General features: G+C 40.3%; 1 protein-coding gene across 1 annotated transcript in view; it reads right to left on the bottom strand.

Moving 5' to 3' along the window:
* rapgefl1 (Rap guanine nucleotide exchange factor (GEF)-like 1) overlaps window positions 1-20,678 on the bottom strand; it is a 125,430-nt gene that overhangs the window by 103,808 nt on the left and 944 nt on the right. The window lies entirely within an intron of this gene.

Genomic DNA, 20,678 nt, shown 5'->3' with positions numbered 1-20,678 from the left:
ATGGAAAATTCATGCCAAATTCACAGCTATGATAATGAAATGAATATCCAGCTCTGTTTCCAACTGTTGATTAAATAAATATTCATTAATATTCCCCAGAGAAAACCTACTTTAGATATTTCTTTGTGCCCATTTATTTTTACAAGCCATCTGGCTGTCCATCAGAAAAAGTTTCTTGATTTCACTCAGAAGCGTTGAGGATGTCTAACCTAAACATGTTTTCATATTAAAATCCTAAGCAATGTTCTGTGGCATAGAGAGAGAAAAAAATGAGCAAGAAAGAAAAACAAAGGTTTCTTTAGAAGCTAAATAACAGGCTGACCACGTTATCATTAAAAAAATGCTATTTAATCTGTAAGTTCATAATTAAGCACAAGCTAATCTACGTTTTCCTTGCTTCATAGTTGTTCGGTTCTGGTATAATGCCAAAATTAACTGTATTCTCATTTAGTAGAGGTCTCTAATCAGAAAAGAGTTTAAAAAAACTATGCTTAGTGAAACTAATTAAATGCAAATTAATGAATGCACCTGTTGAAATTAATATTTAGATATTGTTAGCACTGATCATTTAATTCCTCACCAAATCTATCTTTTCAGGAAGATCACTTGTCAGGAAGGTGCAACAGCACTTCCTGAGAAGACTGAAGTAGGCAAGGTTACTGACCACCATTACATCAACATTCTATAGGAGCTCTAAGAATGTCCTGGCCGGCTGCATCACTGGTGATACAGTTGTTGCAAAGAGTAGCCGAAAGGATCACTGGAGTCTCCCTCCCCCCACCGCTATCAACATGATCTTTCAGGATCATTGTCTGAAGAGGGTGTGCAAAATTGTTGAGGACCCCTTCCACCCCGCACCCAGCATCTTTCAGCTGCTCCCATCGGGAAAGAGATCCAGGAGGATCAGAGCCAGCACCACCAGGCTGAGGAACAGCTTCTTCCCACGGGCAGTGAGAATGCTGAACGACCAAAGGAACTGCTCGCACTAACCATCTGATATTAACGTAACAATATTTATGTATTTGCAAGTTTGAATACTTGTCCTGCACATGTATTGTTTGCCTATATGTGTGTTAAGTCTGGTTGCGTCTGTGTGTTTTGCACTGAGGCCTGGAGAACGCTGTTTGCCAGGTTGTACGTGACCAATCAGATGACAATAAATTTGACTTAACTCTTTATAAAATCAGCCAATTTGTCACAGTCATTCAAAACGTTTTGAAAAAAATTCCAAGCCTGGACATTTTATCCCCAGGCAAAGGAACATCAGTTTAGGAGTGGACAATATTTCCCTGAGCCTGCTCTGCCATTCAAGTAGATTACATCAGATCTGAATGCCATCCACCTGCTTTGGATCTCCAACTATTATGACAGTTGCCACACAAAAGTACATCAAGCATTTGACAAATAACCGAAATGCATGGTGTCCACTGCGGAACTGCGAGACAAAGCGACAAAATGACAATAAAAAGTGTCTTTAGAGAATGTTGGTAATTAAAACTCCACAGCACTTAGGAAATCCAATGATAATCATAGGATAATCAGATAACTCAACAACGTCATTCACAGCATAGATTTGTCATTTCTGTCATATAAAGCCTCGAGTCCAGGTCGCCACTATTGCATTAAATTCTTGAACACTGTCCCGAATGTCAATGTCTCCCAAAGGTAGACAGAGTTTTGATGAAACATCATTGACCCAAAACATTAACTCAGTTTTTGCCCTTTCTCGATCCTGAGTATTTCCAGCATCCTGTGTTCTTATTTAGATTTCCACTGTTTTCAATATTTTGTGTTTGGACAATTGAGACAGCTATTCTGCTGCCACTGTATATTGATATCATTCAACCAGGCTGTGGTGCAAAAACCACATCTTATTTCCTGAAAAATCAGCAAAATACACAGTTTAAATTGTCATGGAAACCGTGCTGGTGGGTATAGTTAAGGTGCAGGTCAGCCATGATCTCCACAGCAGAAATATATTTACCACTGATGCAAAGCTATTTTAAACTGTTGTCTCTTTGTTGCTCAATAATATCCCTTTATTCCAAGTTTCTGGACAAATTGTACAGAGGACTGATCACATAGGGTTCTTGCTGACACAAAAATGTTAACAATTTTTTCCTCTCTCCAAACATGATGATTATTTCCAGCATTTTCTATTTTATTTCAGATGCTGAACATCTGCAGAGGCTTGTACAAACTGTACAGGCTTCATTGAAGTTCATATAATAAAAGGGAGTGCCCAGCATTATTGCTGCAAGGCATACTAAAACCTTATCCTCAGAACGCTAAGTACTGGAATCAGAGAATAAAAATCATCTTTTCTAATATTGTCAAATCCCACCTGCAGAGGAAAAGAGAAAAGTCATTCCCAGATCCCATTAACTGAGAATTTTTTTAAAAAGCAACTGTTTCTTTGATGGCTGTACAGATACTGGCTGTGTGGAGCCACAATCAAAGTACAACTGTTCCCAAGTACTCACCAAGGCAAGCCGACACTTGTCTGTATTTCCTGACGTTGTAGATAGGGCAGGTGTTTGGAGTGGCTGTTTACCTCAACTCAACAAACAGGATGCTGTCAAACACAAAATCCTTCTGGGAAATAGGGTTCTGTAAATTCAATGCATCTTTTCAAATATGTGGCAATATAATTGCTCGCATAAATGTGGGTGACTGGAACTCATTGACTCAAGTTGTGATATACAATGATTAACAGGATTGGAGAGCAATGAAGATTTATAGCTTGATCAGGAGAGATTATTGAAGATCTTTAGTGGAGAAGGAAAGGCACTGTGGTGAGATAAACCACCTGAAAACAGGCACTTCTCATAACTACAATTTGCATTTTAACTTAAATTCGACAAGAACAGTAATGAGATTAAAAAATGACATCCAGCCAAATACTTTGAAAGCCAGAAAAGATGACTAAAGCTTGGGAGAGGAACTAGGCTTTAAGGAAAAATCCAGATAGGTTTAGTGAGGAGTCCCAGAACTCCGGGCTTGGTTATGGCAATGAGCCCATCTTGAGTATGGGAAAAGGAGTGGGAGAAAGAGATGAAGGTATACAGAGTTATTACAAGGAGAAACAGGAAGAGCCAAGGAGATGCCGGATCTTCATCATGGGTTTACACTAACCCAGTAGTCAATAAAACTACCCTGGTGCCAACCTAGATTATATTCTCAGGTATGAGAATAGGGCTTGAATTACAACCTTTCTGACTTGGAAACAACAGTGCTCCTACATCAGCCATTAAATGGCAGAACAGGCTTAGTAGGCCTACTCATGCTCCTATTTCTTACGTTCTAATATCCCAGCATAATTCAAATTGTCACTTTTATTTATCATTCATACCATGCTCACACAGTAAAGACGAGATAGCGTTTCTCCAGGACTACAGAGTATATTTACATAAATATAAGTTTGAATAGAAGTTAAACACATTTCAAAGCTGTGACAAATTGGCTGATTTTATAAAAAGTTGAGTCAAGTTTATTGTCATCTGAATGGTCACGTACAACCTGACAAACAGCATTCTCCAGGCCTCGGTGCAAAACACACAGACGCAACCAGGCTTAACACACATATAGACAAACAATACATGTGCAGGACAAGTATTCAAACATGCAAATACATAAATATTGTTACGTTAATATCAGATGGTTAATGTGAGCAGTACGCAGTAAAAATCCACGGTACACTATCCACATATGTTCTAAGAATTAAGGAGCCTGATAGCTTGGGGGGGGGGGGGGGGGGGGGAGGAAAAACTTGCCCAATCTGCACATGAGAACCCGAGTGCTATGGTACCTCCTACCAGATGGCAGAAGGGAGAGGGATGTGCGGAGTCCTTCACCATGTTTATTGCCTTTTGCCTGGTTCGTGTTGTAGATGTCCTTCATGGTAGGAAGAGAGCCCCCAATGATCTTTTCCATTGACTTCACTATCCTCTCCAGGGTCTTTTGGTACGAGGTGGTCCAGCTTCCAAACCAGGCAGTGATACAGTTGTATAGGATGCTCTCTGTAGTGAGGATGGACTGGAGGTTGATGGTGGAGCAGACCCAGTATTAGGCAATATTGTTCAACATGTTGGCTAACGGGGGAGGGGGTAAGCGTTTGAGAGGCTGAACTGGCTGATGGACTGGCTGTAGTCTATGACCATCCTGTGCTTCTCTCCACTCTTCACCACCACTACCTGCACTCTCCAAGGGCTGATGCTGAGCTCTATAATGCCCTTGGCCAGGAGTCGTTTAACCTCAGCCTTGATAAAGGCTCCATCCCTGGGACAGAATGTCCTGCTCTTAGATGCCACAGGCTTCCAGTCGGGGGTGAGGCTTTTGAACAGGGGGGACGGTGGGACCTGGAACATGGGCAGACCACGTGAGCAGTTGGTAGTTTTCGAGTCGTTGATCGGCTGTGTTTGGGGAGACGGGCGGGTGGTTTAAAAGTTGGTCATTACTGACCATGGGGTGGGTGGGGCCTGTCATATTCCATGAGAACACTTAAGCTGGCACTGGAAGTCCAGCCCCATTATGGCCAGTGCACAGAGTTGTGGCATCGCGAGCAATTTAAAATTCTTGTACTCGGTACCACCCATGGCACAGCTACCTTGGATTTCGGTCGAATGGGACTTGGAGGCCAACGAGATTTTACACTGGACTGATGTCACTGTGAGGAAGCTGTGCTGTGGTGTATAAAGCTTTCGGTGCTTCCTGTATCAAATAAGCAGTACGTAATGTGTCCATGGTAGACTTCGCTAATTGGTGTGGGATGCTCTGATCCAGAACGATGGATGCCAGTGTCTGCTCATTGTCCGACTCACTGCAGCTGTATGTGTGCGTCGGCAACCTCCAAGATGTCCGCTCTAAAGATGGCTGCCCCAATGGTTCGCACGTGGTTACTGCCGGAAGTGAAGCCGACCCGGGCTGTCGTGGCTGGGATCCTGCAGCGCTGTTCTCCACGACCAGAAAGGAAGCTGGAAATGTCGTGGTCCAAGATGGTGATGGCTGCTGCCCGCACGCGTCGCTGCAAGGAGAAGAAGGTATGGACCTACACACCCTTGCCTAGTGTCCTTTTCTTCCACAGCTGGAGCAGGTCGTACTTCTAGCAGGGCAGTTCTTTTGCAGGCGCTTCATTTGGCCGCAGTAGTAGCACTTTGGGTGCTCAGCGATAGCGGCTGCTGTTTTGGACTCCGCGACCCAAGATGGCAGTGCCCAAACTCCCCATGTGGCAACCACATTGCCAGAGAAGTAAGCTTCCACATTCTGTTGGGCTGTTTCCAGTGATTTGGCGAGATTGACTATGCCTTACAGGGTCCAATCACCCTTCTCCAGGAACCTTTGTCTGATATGATCAGACATAAAGGCGGCCACACATGCGTCCCTGATCAGCTCCTCCTGGTAGATGGCTTCCGTAACATCGGTGCAACCACAAGCTCTCCCCAGCTCCCGCAAGGCCCAAATGTATTCATCAACAGACTCACCAGGTGCTTGTCGACAGCTAACCAGGAACTATCTGGCGTAGATTACATTCTTCAGAGCCTGGTACTGCTTCTGCAAGAGCCCCATAGTGGCTGAGTAAGTGTCACAGTCCCACATTATCTGGAAAAAATGGTGGCCGACCTGTGAAAATAGCAGGTCTCTCTTGTCGATCCCTTCCTGAATATTTTGCTTCATAAAGGCATTTAGGCAGTGCAGCCAGTGGTTGAATTTTAGAGGCCTCTAGATCCTTAGGGTCAGTGTCCATCTTCTCCACTGGAATAGCCTTGTCCATGGCATGAAATTATAGCGATTAAATTGTGGTGCTAACAATTAGATCCAACAGACCAGAAGTGGAGATTAATAACTTTTAATCGCTATAAACTTACAGGCATATCTTACATGCTGTTGGCCCATTTCCAAGGCAGTACTGAGGGAGGGGATTGGCGGTACAACCTTTATTAGGAATAACGGAAGGGAGGAGTTACAATATCAGGGGTGGGCCAACCAGTACAATGCATATATTAGTATTCCACCACAACCACCACGTCATTTTTCACCTCAAAATGCGTGTAGTTGTTCAGTACAAGCAGATGGTGTAGTCTTGTGATTGGTGATGTCTTGGATGCCATTCCACATGCGCCGTGTGTCCTTTCTGTCCAGGAAGTGACTTTGAACGCGCTGGGCACGTGCACGCTTTGCTTCCCTGATGGCCTCAGACAGCTTGGCTCTTGCAATACCTTGTCATCCACATCTCGGTTCCTGAGCTCCACACGCACCTCCGCAGTCAATCATGGCTTCTGATTGGAGTGAGTAATGATGGTCTTTGGCACAGTGATATCGTCAGTACACTTATTAATGTAGCTGGTCACTGATGCCTTATAATCCTTCAGATCGATGCAGAAACCATCGGTTTCTGCTTCCTTGAACATGTTCCAGTCAGTGTGCTCAAAGTAGTCTTGAAGTGCATGAATAACCCATGCTGGCCAGGTTTTAACCTGCTTCAGAACTGGTCTGGAGCATTTGACAAGCGGTCTGCATGCTGGGGTTAGCATTACAGAGATATGGACTGAGTTTCCAAGGTGGAGACAGAGGTCCACTACATTTGTGCAGATTCCAGTGAGTAGACCATGACAGTTTGTGATGTCATATCTCAGCCTCATTTTATTGTGTCTGGTTTCAAAACAGCTTGTCAGACCCTTATCTTCACATGTTTGAAAGGAAGCCCATTGATGTGGACACAGATACGGTGCATGGGAGCTTATGGGGGTCTGAAGGGAAGGAATGTGTCTGGAATGAAAACAATGACAAATAACAGGTCTTTGGCACACAGACACAAACAAAAACGCAGTTCAGCAATGGGGCAAAACGGACAAGCAAAAACAGAAGAGTGAAGTCCAAACAAAGTTGTAAATGTTGGTACAAAGTAATTGGGCTAAAATCAAAGGAGGCACGGTACATGAAGAGGCGAGGGGATCCCTGAAACTAAAAATAGAGAGCTACAATATGGAAACTGACCTTTTGGTCACCTTTTACACTAATCCTTCATTCATACCATTTTTATTTTCCTCACATTTTCATCAACTCCCTCCAGATTGTTCCATTCACTTGCATCTCTGGGTTGACTAATAATAACCAATTAAACTATCAACCTGTACACATTTGGGTTGTGGAAGCAAACCAGAGGAAAATGATGGGAGAATGTGCCAACTTGATACAGACAGGACCGGAGCTCAGGATTGAACCTGGGTCTCTGATGCCAAGAGGCAGCGGCACAACTAGCCATGCCATTCAGCCACTGTAACTGAGGATAAACAATACCTAGTTACTTATGATGATATGATGCTCTATTACAGTCATTTGGATATTTGTACACAGAAGACAAGTAACTAGTATTCAATCGTTATTTCAAACAGCACATTACCAATTTATCTTGCTATCCAGTATAAATATTTATAAAGGAGATAATTTCCTTATATTTCATTGTCGAAAATAAACAGCTACTAAATTATGAATCCCTAATTCCATAATTGCATAATATCTTGCAATTGAAACATGGGGATCAAAATGATAATCAGTTTATTGTCATACACACAAGTACAATGGACAAATACCTGAAATTCTTACTTCCTGCAGCTAAACAGATATTTTGTTTAAAAAAAACACACACAATTCCAAGTGTTTCATCGGGTTGCACTTGTACAATCGGATGAGAAACAAAAACTTGAAATTAATATTTGGAAAGTGGGGGGAAACTTTCATTAAAATTTATAAAATTACATTAGTTCACATTTCCTTTAAAGCAGCTGAGGCTTTAAAGATATTACTGCAATAACATAAGTTTTTTTAAATTTAATTGTTCTTGTTAAGAATTCAGCAGCCAATTTGTACTCAGAAATGCCAACAAAGAACAATATGTCAATGGCTCCCAGACAAATGGAAAATCCATTCTTGGAACCTCTTTCCTCACATGTGAAGGTTAGCAGAAGATGAGGTCAGCGTCCATAAAATTGCCAATGAGATCCAGCTGTAGCCCTCTGCTATCACTGTCATTAGTTTACATTGGTTACCTCCTAATACAAGCCAAAGGAAATATTATTTTTCCAGAATTGTGGGTCATGTTGCCAAAGTTGCTAATCCCTTATAGCCCGAAAAGGTGGCGAACAAGCTTCTTAAGCTGCTGCAGTGATCATGGTCCCATAGATAAACCCGCTTGCTTCATTCTCACCAAAGTACACTGGCTTATTCATTCTCCCCATCTACAAACTACTCTGCCCTTCATGGAACACATACGATCACATTATATTTTTGGCTAGCTAGACTTCTCTAACCTCTCTACTATTCTATCGTTTTAAAAGCTTTCCAAAATGAATTTCACCCAACGCTTTTGGCACTTTACTGAATTCCAACCCTACTTGTCTTCAAAGAAGAAGTTTCTTTCTTACACCATGAAATGTCTTGGGATGCTTGACTGAACAGAAAATGTTATACAAATACAAGCTGTTGTTCTAAATGGTTTCCCTGAACTAGGAGATAAAATCAAATCTGAGGGGATTCTTCACAAACAGGGCTTTTCTAAGTATTAATGTCGACAGAATTAAGTGCGGGACATCAGAAATGGGGAGAACACAACCCTTTGAGAGGGAGAATCATTGGGAATGACCCTATAGGGACAGCAGACTAGCAAGGGGCTCAGCAGCTGAAGGACCCACACAGGCTGTGGCTTCTGGAGACTCGCTCACAGGAACCAGGAATCGGAACTGGGATTCAAGGGGGCAAGGACTCCTGAAGGGCCTCTGGTGCAGAAGATTTCCTGATCATGTCTGTGGTTTGGACCTGGAGCTTGGGCTGCCAATGGTTTGAACAGGAGTCTGTGAGGCTGCGGGTGCGCTGGAGGTGAATCTACAGCGCCTCTGAAGGGACTCTCTCTTGCTTCTCTTCCTCTTATTGTTAGGGGCGCTGGGCAATGCTCATGGTGACTCTTTGATTGCCTTATGCCACACAAAAATTGAAGTACATCATGCATGTTTCATTTTATGTATGACTACGTGACAATAAAAGGAATCTTTGAACCTTTAGACAAATTAAATGCTACATAATAAAGAAGAGGCAGATGACAAATTTTAGCTTGTTTAGCAGACGTGTATTGTTCACTATATGCAACTAGTTTAACTTTAACATTGTAACTCAACATGGGGGGATTGAGTCAAGTTAAATTAATTTTCAATTGGACAAATATAGAGGTACTGCTTTGATACAAAGCTTGTGGTTTTATGACATGTAACTGTGAGACTTGTAACAGATTATATTTTATATTGTATATAGATATGTTTTAAAGGAGATAAACTTTGGCAGGTTTTTTAGTGTAGGTCACATACAAACACTTCAAAACAGATCTCATTTAAAATGCCAGAGCTCTGCTCAAACCAGACAGTCCAGGCTCCGGGTGCCTTTGCAAAAACTTTGAAGAATGCCTATAGAGACTTCACAAGTAGGTGTTGATTGGACATGCTGTGGAGTAATGGATTGTTGTTTTGGAAAGCAACAGATGAACGGACTCGAAGATTAGGTCTGGTGCCACAGTCTGTCTGAGTGCAATTTGCTGTTCTAAGAGGGTCATGTGGTTATCTCTGTGAGAGAGAGAGAGAGAGAGAGAGAGAGAGAGAGAGAGAGAGAGAGAGAGAGAGAGAGTTCAGTTCTATAGTTCAGCAGCAGCAGATGGGACTGGAACATGACAAGTTGGCAAACTTGTGGAAAAACCCCATTTTGAAGACGGGTTGTAAGTTCTTAATTCAGCCTGGTCAAAGCCCTTGTGGTCCATACAAGAGGAAATGGCTGGCTGTATAATATTTCACTTGAAATAAGGGAAACAAAAAGGAACTCTGTGGTGATCTGAAAGAAAGAGGTAGTCATCTGAAAAACCCTGATGGGACAAGTTTCTTTGGCAAGACACTAAAGTGGCTGATCAGAAGGAATCAGTTGTGGGTGGCCAACGAGCAACAAGTCTCTCTCTCTGAAAACCAACAAGAACCTTCTTGAGTGGTATTTACCTTTCAAGCACCAAAGCCTGGTGAACTTCATACATGTTAAATTCTGTGGACAGTATAAGAATTGCCTGCAACCAGTGAACTTGGAGGAACGAGAAGTGAGATTGGACTGTGAATCAAAGAACTTTTCTGAACTTACATACAAGTGTACTTAACTTAGAGTTAAGTTAGGTTAACTTAATAGTAATGAGTTAAAGTTTGATCCTGTTTTCATGTTTAAAGATAATTAAAAGTAACCTTTGTTTAAGTAACCATTTGTCTTGGTGAATTTCTATTGCTGCTGGATTTTGGGGTCCTCTGGGCTCATAACAGACTAATCAAAGCAAAATATTTAATGAATCATTAGTCTGGTGGGTTCAAAAGATTCAATGGTCAAAATTCAAGGAGAAACGGGAATTATTCCTGCTGAATCAACCAATAGTGCAAAAACAGATGATCTCATTGCTATTTAACTCCCAGTTTTTTTGGCATTTATTGCTAGGCACGGTAACAGGCCCTTTCAGACCTTTAGCCTGTGCCACCCAAATGCGTTCAATTCACCTACAACCCCTGTACATTTTAGGGGTGGGAGGAAACCACTCAGAAGGTACAAATTACTTACAAACAGCGCTGGATTCAAAGCCGGGTCACTGTTAACTGTGCCGCTCTTTGTTGTGGATTTTATCTAATACTTTTTTTAAAACAACATTAATGCAAAATTACCATTAAATTTTACCATTGTGTCAGAATCCACTCTACTTTTGTGGTTTTCACTGGTACACCTCCGGGGGAGACAAGGAACTCTATATGCTCCCTGTCGAGGAACTCTTGGGAATGAACATGCTTGGCTCAGACTGGCCAAAGCTCAGGGCAGATTGTCAAAGAGGCTGACTGATATTCCTCTGCATGGATTTGTTCAGACCGTCATCTGAGAGTCTATAAACCAACTTAGAAACTTGCTGCACGAGGCTGGTCCGTCCTGGACTCTCCATAACATAATTCCTATGTAAAGATAAATACTTACATATGGTGAGACAGCTAGCCTGGACTGTCTGGTTTGAGTAGAGCTCTGGCATTTTAAATGAGATCCGTTTTGAAGTGTTTGTATGTGACCTACACTAAAAAACCTGCCACAGTTTATCTCCTTTAAAACATATCTATATACAATATAAAATATAATCTGTCATAAGTCTCACAGTTACATGTCATAAAACCATCCAGGTGACAGAGTACATTTTTGTCTGAAAGTGCTATAGATGATCCTGAGCTCACAAAACACTTTACAGATGCAAGTTCAATCCTTTATTTTAAATCTTAAATCAGCATTTATGCAGCTACCTTTGTCTTAGATGACAACAATATTCTCAAATGAAACAACATTTCAGAGGTATGTGGACAGGTATTGTAGCGGTACACCACCGGCCTACTGCAGGGGGAAACCTCTGTACCTGCAGGAGTGCAAGGGGACAGGACAACTCCTGGCCAGCTGTCAATCAGTTGGCCTGAAGGGATCAAGCCCCACCCGGTCGGGTGTCAATCACCCTCCGGGATATAAGCCTGCGCCGGCCTCACTCAGAGTTGCTGCAGCCACAGCCAGCCTGGCTCTGTGGAAGTCTTTGTGGATTAAAGTCTGTTATACAGTCTTTACCTTGTGTATGTCTGATTCTGTCTAACAGTGCACCACAGGTATTTCAATGAGCAAGTCATAAAGGGATATGGCATTAATGCAGGCAAGTTGGTAGAGATGAAATGGGCTGAAAGGCCAGTTTCTATTCTGTACAACTCTGTTAAAGTTTGAAGATCAGATTTATTGTCAGAGCACAGACATGCCACCACATGCAACCCTGAGATTCATTTTCCTGCAGGCCAGGTAGAGCAAAAAACTGTACTCAAGAATTCAGTAATAATTAATGTGCAAAGTATGTCTTTAAATGAGCCCCTGATTGAGATGGTTGTAGAAAGCAAAAGATAGTCGATGTCCTTTTCCTTCCATGGATGCTGCCTAAGCTGCCAAGTTCCTCCAGTTTTTTCTGCATCTGCCGTCTCTGTTGTTTACCAAGTACAGTAGGTAGTGCAGTGTGTAGCATTTCAGTATGTCAAACAGTGTAGTGTTCAAATATAAAGTGAAGGTATAGAGAAAAATACAATGAAAACAGTGAAAAGGCATCAGCTTTTACCAATTTTACCATTTAAGAGTCTGATAACAGTAGGAAAAAAAACCCAGAGTTAGGACATAATGGAGTTGGCGGTTGCATCTTCATCGCCAGGATTGGCACATGGAAAATATCCAGCTAATCAATCATCAGCCATGGCACAAACCTATTAAAGAAGTGTATTTCACACCACCCACCTCCCCCCCCCACACCACCCCCAGAGAGGAAGGAGAAGACTAATGGAATAGGCAAGGCTGGGAAGATAAGAGAGGTGATAAAAAAGCATGACATGTTACATCATAACATTAGAGAGAGAGTTTGCATTGTACTATCATGGGGTTAATCTCGTTTTCAAATAAAATCAGGAAGTAAGGAATTACTTGAGCTCCTGAAGCTTCTAGTAACACAGTTATTTTGTTATTATGTCACATTAGTCCACACTCCAGAGGGAAATCATTCAGCCCTTTATTCCTTGAATCATCCAATCTGTCCCAAGTGAGAGCTCTTTCTCAAGAGTTCATTACATCTTTCTTTTGAGGTATCTATCTAATTCTATTTCAAAGATTACAATTGAATCTATTCCTTTTTTCAGACAACAGACATGAAAGTAAGTTGTCAAGAAGTGTTTCTCCAAGATTGATGCCACTGGTGTGAGTGGTAAAGTACCAACCTCTTGGGAATTCTGGGAGGATCCAGTCCAAGACCAATGGCATTTATTTTTCCCATGATTTGATAAATGTGTAGAGGAAGGAATCAGCAAATTTACTGTTAACAATACAATCTGTGCAGGCATTACTACAGAACCCAATCCTTAATTGCAATTATCCAGATCACAACACATTCGCAGATTGGGCTGAAGGTTGCCAAAGAACATTTAATTTGGAGAAGCACATATTATGCATGACTGATCAACATTTATGTATATTTTAGTAGGAAATCAAAAATATGCAAAGAAAAAAATAGATTTGGGCTCCAGTGCATACACCTCGGAAGCAAATTTGTGGATTTTGGAAATCTGAAATAAAAATGGAAAATCTGGAAAGACTCAGTATGTCAGGCAGCATCTGGCCTTTCATCAATTTTTCTCTCTCCACAGATGCCATCTGACTTGATGAGTGTTTCCAGCATTTTCTAGTTTCCTCTCAAAAGGCAATTCTGTGCTGCAATTACTGAGGCAAACAGGATGCAGTTAGTACCGTTGACACATAATGATTCATATTTGCACAAGGCCTTGGTCAGCCAACATTTGGAACACTTACACTGGGCCTGGTTTTGGTCTCTTTATATGATACTGATACTGGAGGAGAACCCCCTAACATAATGCATCTTAGTTATCAAGGTAGTTGGGGCTCCTCACTTGAGTTGTTTTTGGAAAGTAGAACCTGCAGTTGCTGGAAGCTTGAGTAAACAATGATCTACTGGGGGAACTCAGCAGGTCAGGCAGCTGAGGTGTGAGCACAGGGTTTTAAAAGTGATGCCTTTTGCTGAGGACAAACCATTCAAAATCAGTGAGGAGGAGATTTGAAGAGTTGGTATCGACTAGTGGTTCTCAATATTTTTTCCCCCACTCACATGCCATCTTAAGTAATCCCTTACATCTATGGCATAGGTTTGGACAGTTGTCCCAAGGTGACTGGATGTTGGTGGAGGAAACAGATTAGGTTTCAATTGAAAAGGTCCGTGGATAACATTACAAGTTGTAAAAGAGCAGATGCAGGGTAAGCAACAGGGAGATGTGGATCTTGGGACGTCATTTTTAAAATTTACTTAAAAGGGTAGGAACATTTTTTTGCACAGCTAAGGCTATCTTAATAAATCTTTTTTGTGCTTCATCCAAATCGAGGCCAAGTTCTTTACTTCTTATATTACTTAGAAGAAAGATCTCTGGATTTTTTGGTATGTTATTTTTTGTGATTTTGTTTAATATCTGATTTAGATCTTCCCAAAACTTCTCCACTTTCTCACATGCCCAAATTGCATGTACTGTTGTCCCGTTTCCTTCTTATAGAGAAAACATCTATCTGATACTGCATAATGTCAACCTTGAAATCAGAAGATAGCCTGAGAATACAGCAATGGTACATTGGAAAAAATAACATACAATTTAAGAAATAACATCACAGTATTCGAACAAATTTGGGAACCGTACATGGAACACAACAGAGAAGTCCTACCGCAGACCTCCACCACCTAAAATGACAGAATGAGAAGAAGACGAAATGAACTGACCCAGTGTGTAAAAGTAGATGACACAATTTTCTTGTTTATTTTCACTGTGTGATGACATTGTTTAATGGGTTTAATGCATCGTATATGTTGAACGTTTAGTGGGTGGGGAGGGGGGTGGGAAGGAGGGAGGGGGGAAAAGGGGAGAAAATGACACTGTGTATATTCAAGAGGGAAATGTTTGTGTGTATTTTGGTCAATATGGTTCATAGTGTGAAAAATAAGGGTAGGAACATTAGCAAAGCCATAATTTACTGTAATTCTAATTATCCCATGATGTGAATGACTTGTGATGGAGCATCTTGAAGAACAATTAAGAGTCAGTGTTGTGGCTCTGGAGTGAAAACATGCCAAACTGGGTGAGGATGGCAGTTCAATAACTGTTGTATTCTCTCTACCACTGCCTGTCACCTCCCTCTGTTTACACCCTTTCTAAATAGTTCAAATGTGATTAACAAGCATTCAACACACTGCGTAATATTGGTCTCCACCCTGTTGCAGACGCTCCCTCTATTATCTCCGCTCCTCCCTCTCACTGCAATTTAAGTCAAGGAAATTTTCTCACTTTTCTGGTTCTGATGAAGGATAATCAACCTGAAACATTAACTTTGTTTCTCTCTCCACAGATGCTGCCTTCCTGCAGAGTATTTCCCAGAATTTCCTTTTGTTTTTAAATTATGATTTGTAGGTCTATTTATTGATTAAGGCAGTGGTTCTCAATCTATGGTGATCTGTGGTTTGCAAGGCATTACTTAAGGTGGTAATGTGAGTGCAAAGAAAAAGGTTGAGAACCACTGAATTAAGGAGAGGGTTTGATGGCATAGCAGCAAGATGTTGCCAACTCTGTATAGATAGGCAGCTGGCAAGCATGTCTTCAGTTCTGCAGCCTTAGAATGGTGCCAGAGGGAAAAATCATCTGCATTCTTAGCAGAATCAGGTAGCTTTCCAATAAATTAGGATGGGAATGGTGTCAACTTGAGAAACGTGACTTTGGTGGTAACTATTTCAAAGGCTGCATGTATATGATGATCAATCACATACTTATTGCTTGAATATTTGGCAAGAATGAAATAATAATCTTTAGGAATGCATCATTTACAATTCAGCAGATGAATACCCTCCTGTAATAATAAAAGACAAATATTGATAGTAATTGAACTAAACTGTATGAAGTTCATGATATAAATGTTTAAATTGTCCTTTGGGGTCATTTTGTTCCTTTATAGCAAGGGTGGCCAACCTTTTAATTTTTAAATTTAGACACACAACATGGTAACAAGCCATTTCAGCCCATCGGCAGTGTAGGTTAATTGGGCGGCATGAACTCGTGGGGCAAAATGGCCAATTACTGTGCTGTATGTCTAAATTAAAAATTAAAAGGTTGGCCATCCCTGCTTTATAATAGTCCACAATGTACCACAAGATGCTTTCCACATTGTCATGTTGTATTAAACTTTATGGTACCATAACTATCTAAATATTAAGTGACCAGACATTGATTCATTTCCATCCCATTTTATTTTCACCCAGGAAGGATGGAAAATTCAAGCACAGATTTGCTTTGACTGCCAGTTTCCTTTCAAAATTTCCTTCAAATACAGTTGAGTGGAAACCAGATTTCAAGGAAAGATTATGATACATAGGATGTCTTAGGTGCTCTGTAGTTAGTAAGGGATTACTTAAAGTGGCATGTCAGTCAGAAAAAAAGGTTGAAGACCAACCAGTCTAAGGCAAATCCCAATAATTATTTATATCAATCCTTATTTAATTGAATCCTCAAAGACCCCCTCCAATTCTTAATCTCCCCTCACTCTAATTTAAATGGTTTTACCTGCAGTCTTCTGCTTAACTATTAGAAGCTCTGATCACCCAAGACCTCAAACCAATTGCTGATGCTCCTCAAAACTCTGTGTACTTCCCTCCTCTGCCACCAATTATCTAAGACCTTGATTCTTTTCCACCCATCCTCACCCTTGTGATCCTTTGACAGTTAAACAGCATCATTTCTCACCCCACCTGCCCTTCACACTCTTCTGGTCTATTGATCTCTAGTCACCAGCCTTCTCTTCCTCCCATTTGATTCCCAGACTCATCTTTAGCTCGGACTAAGCAAAGTGCTGCAGGATTGAAACAATACCCAAATAACAGTCTTGCACAATTTCTAGACCAATAATTTGTCAATTCTGTCTTATCACACTAAGGGAATTTGTTTTTCATACATAACTGGTGTGCACATTAAATTAAGACTTTTATATTATGGAACACGATGATCTTGTGAAAAATATCCATTGCATGAATAGAACTTCATTTCTGGAGGGTTAACAGCAACACAATGCAAGGTAAATTCAATTTTCAAAATTATGATTAAAAGGTTTAAACTAGGTAGGGGAAATAGATTTTAAGGAGAAAATATGGAGATTGGTATTAAAATATAAATCAGAGATGTTACTCTGAATGATGGAAAAAGTTTACAGAGTTTTTAAAAAATCAATTTCTGAATGATGCCAGCTTCATCTTTCCACCACTAACCTTCCATAACTATATTCCTGTTTGAATGTAAAATCAGTCAGGATCTTAATTGCAATGTAAAAGGACTGAAGCATACTTTAAAATAAAATAATTTTTTTCTTTGTGTCTCAAGATGACTTATCCCTGTTCTCTCAACAAGGCATTTCACATTTACTCAAATTAATGGGTCAAGTGATAAGGTTGAGTTGGGATGGCCTGCCTTCATCAAATGAAATGCTCTCATTTACCAGGAAATTTCATTTTTGGTGGGTTTGTTTATTACTGACTAAGTAGATTTCCTTATCACATTTAATTGGCACATTTATAGCTCGGCCTTCAGGTAAAAGGTTAAAACAGAACTTCTGCCAGCTGTTTGCCAACACCAATACGAGTTAAACACTCTAAGCATCCTTTAATAAAGGATCTCCAAATAAACCAGTTACTTCAATCAATAACATCAAAAACAGATGAACTGGTCATCTACTTTCTAGATGTTTTGCAATAACAAGGTCAAGTCCATTTCTGGTTCTCAATACCAGGATATTATTGACAGAGTAATAACATTCTTTATAATGCCATTTTAAAAAAAAATCTTTTTCAGTTAACAGTTTTTTATTTTATTGTCCCATTTGAACCACAAGGGAACAAAATGGAGAAAAGAGCATCTCTGTTGGTTATTCATGATCAAGCCAAAAGAAGTGAGAAATGTAAAACAGTATAATGATAGGATCAAAGTTTTCTATAATGCATGAAAATGTATTCATTTGGGAAAGTTACATTCAAAAACATTCAATGATTTTTCTATAAAAAGGCTTGGGGAAAAAGCACTCCTTAAATGGCATGAACAGAATAGTTGCTAAGTTTTGCAGGAATGAGTGTTTCAATTGTGGGACCCACTACTGGAAAATTCAGCAATGCTGAAGGTGTGATTAAATTGGCACCAGACATTTTCTTTTAGACTTGTATGCCAGACACTAAGTCGAGTTATCAGGAATGGGGCAAGGTAGTTTGGCAGTCAGAAGACTGGTGCCCAGTGGGAGAAGATAGAGACTTGGATAAAGATGGGGATAGATGATTGGTGGTTCAAGTGCCAATCAGTGCCAGTAACATCAGGAATGCGTGTTACAACAGCCTTCTTGAGCCTGTTGCAAGCTACATGCCCCATTAGGCATTGTATTTTTGATATTTTTCTTGTGATTTAGAAATGTGCTGAAAATTAGCACAGAAGACATCATATATATGTCATTTAGATTTAGCCTTCAGTCATAATAACAAGAACCAAGTTAAATTTCATAAATATAATGTGTCAGTTATCAGGAAAGAAACCCCATGTTTCTTGTCTGATTTATTCCAAACTTATTTCTTCTGTTTTACAGAAAAAATGATCTTCCTTTGTTGCTCCACCTAGGTCCCTAGAAGCCTCAAAAATCAGTGTCATCAGAATAAGATAACCCCACGATCCATTTGTGTTGTTTTTAAACAAGCTTCATGCATTAACAAGTTGCATTTTCAGAATGTTTAATCTCTAAAATAATAAACATTTAAAACTGCAGATATTTCATGCCATTTCTCATTTAAATCTGTTCCCAATCTTGTCCCTGCTCAGAAAAGGGCCATTCAGTCCATCAAATATACCTGACCATTCAATCATGAGCTGATGCATTTTCCCACTCATATCTTTATTACATTCAAGAACGATTTCTCTCCTTACCCAATAAGATTTGTAAATATGAAGATGCAAATAAGAAAGCCATTGCTCAAAGCTATGCACAATATTTTACATCAACCAGCTTTAACATGGGTCAAATTAAATGACTGGTTTTCAGGAGGATTGCTTCCTTCCCTCTTCCTGTTTTCCTATTTATTAAGTACTGCCTTTCAATTTCTAAAAATGAAATCTGAGCAAGTGAAAACATGTTCAAATGTAAAAAAACAGAAAAGTGCAGAACTTGTCATGTTGACAGATGAGCAAATTAGATAAAGGTTATACAACCTTCTTGTCAGTTTAGAACAGCAGTAAAGAATCTTCTCTATCCCAGAGTAATATGTGTTCAGACATAGCATAGCTTGGGGACATTAAGGTTTTCTTATTAAAAATGTTGGCAGTTTCCTTTCAGACCTTAGCAGTTTGCACATCACCTTCAAGTTGAATAAATTTTGCCTGACGACATTCAACCCACAATTAAGCCTTCAACAGCCAAATCAAGCACATGATTGGAGTCAAGCTGTGTAAATAGCAGAATAAGGGGTAACAATCACATGAACATTTCTTACAACTCAGACTATTAAATACTCTGACAAGTACTACTGTCATTACTGAAGGCAAACTAAGAGTAGCTTAACAACTGAGTACACAGCAGAGGGAAGTTTTAAATACTACGATGTTGCTTCATTTCATTACCCTCGAAACAGGACACAAAAGGATATCATATCTGGGGGTTTATTTTGTACAGAAGACTGGCAAAACACAAGATGCATGTATTCTCATACAGCTACAGATGTAGCCCTTACTGCAGCAATATAAAATTTAATTCCCCATTCCAATGTCAATGTAACTGCCAATTCAGCAACAAATAAGGGACAATTTTATCATGAGGCCATTTCACAAAGAGCTAGTGTATTTCAAAACTAGCCTAACTGATTTTATGAAGTAGACACCCTATGTAAGGGTTCTGCCCAAAGTTTCAACTTCTCTTTCAGATGTTAAATCACTCCCTAAATATATTTCCTTAATTTTCATTTTATCTACCTTGTATTTTTCAGGTCTTTGTACCAATTTCCTGCAACTTTGTGGCTGACTTTCTTTGTTGTTCTTGCCCTCCACTTCCCAACACACCTGAGGAGCAGCAACAATCATTTCACAACTGCTGCAAAGATCATAAGGAACCATCACAGTTGCTTGTGCAATGGGCCAGGCCAAAAGGCAGAGCTTTATGCAGGGGTGCACTGGCATTATGTTATATTCATTTGTTCACAAATTGGGAACGATACTGCCAATCCCAGCATTTTTTTTAAAATCAATCGCTAATTGCCCCAGAAAGGAGGGGTTGGGTTCAAGAGTCAAAGACAATGGTGAATGGTATGGAGGAGGGGGAGGGGGGTGCAGAGGAAATAAGGATAACAGAGTTCCTTCTCTCAACAGCATTATTGAACCAGATGTGTTTTTATGACATTCTACTAGTTTAATGATTACAGTTACTGGGACAAGCTCTCTGGATCAGGAAGGACTATCTTCCCAGACAGTCAACTTTCATGGGCTAGGATTATATATGGCAGATCAGAAAATCAATCTGATTATGCAGCATCAGGTTGCAGGTCATAATAGTCTAGAATATACTGCCAAGGATAATTAGAAAGGCAAATTCAATTATAATATTCATAAGGAAGCCAGATAGTAATTTCTCATCTTAGAGGCCATTCTATGTATCAAATCTGCCTGTTGACAGAGTAATCCTATGCCTCTATTTATTTCCTTGCAAAACATACCTTTCAAACTCCAGATTGATAGGCATATTTCTTCCACAACCCACCCATACCATGGGGTAATTTTAGTGCCATCAATTAAACCATCAACTAACACACTTTTGGAATGGAGAAGTACTCTGAAGCATGAGGAGTATGATCACTGGGAGAAGGTCCACACTGCACAAGGAGGTCAGGATCAAATTCAGCTTGCTGAAGCAGTGAAAGGGATTTGGGAAGAGAGCAGTTAGCAGGTTCAGACTGCCGCAGAGCACCCACACACAGTGTGCCAAAGACCTCTCTGTGCTGTTTTCATTTTGTGATTCTG

Source organism: Narcine bancroftii, chromosome 12 (genome assembly GCF_036971445.1).
Source record: "Narcine bancroftii isolate sNarBan1 chromosome 12, sNarBan1.hap1, whole genome shotgun sequence".
NCBI classification, from domain to species: Eukaryota; Metazoa; Chordata; class Chondrichthyes; order Torpediniformes; family Narcinidae; genus Narcine; species Narcine bancroftii.
Note: the sequence above shows the minus strand (reverse complement) of the source record. Positions and strands in the feature narration are given on the sequence as shown.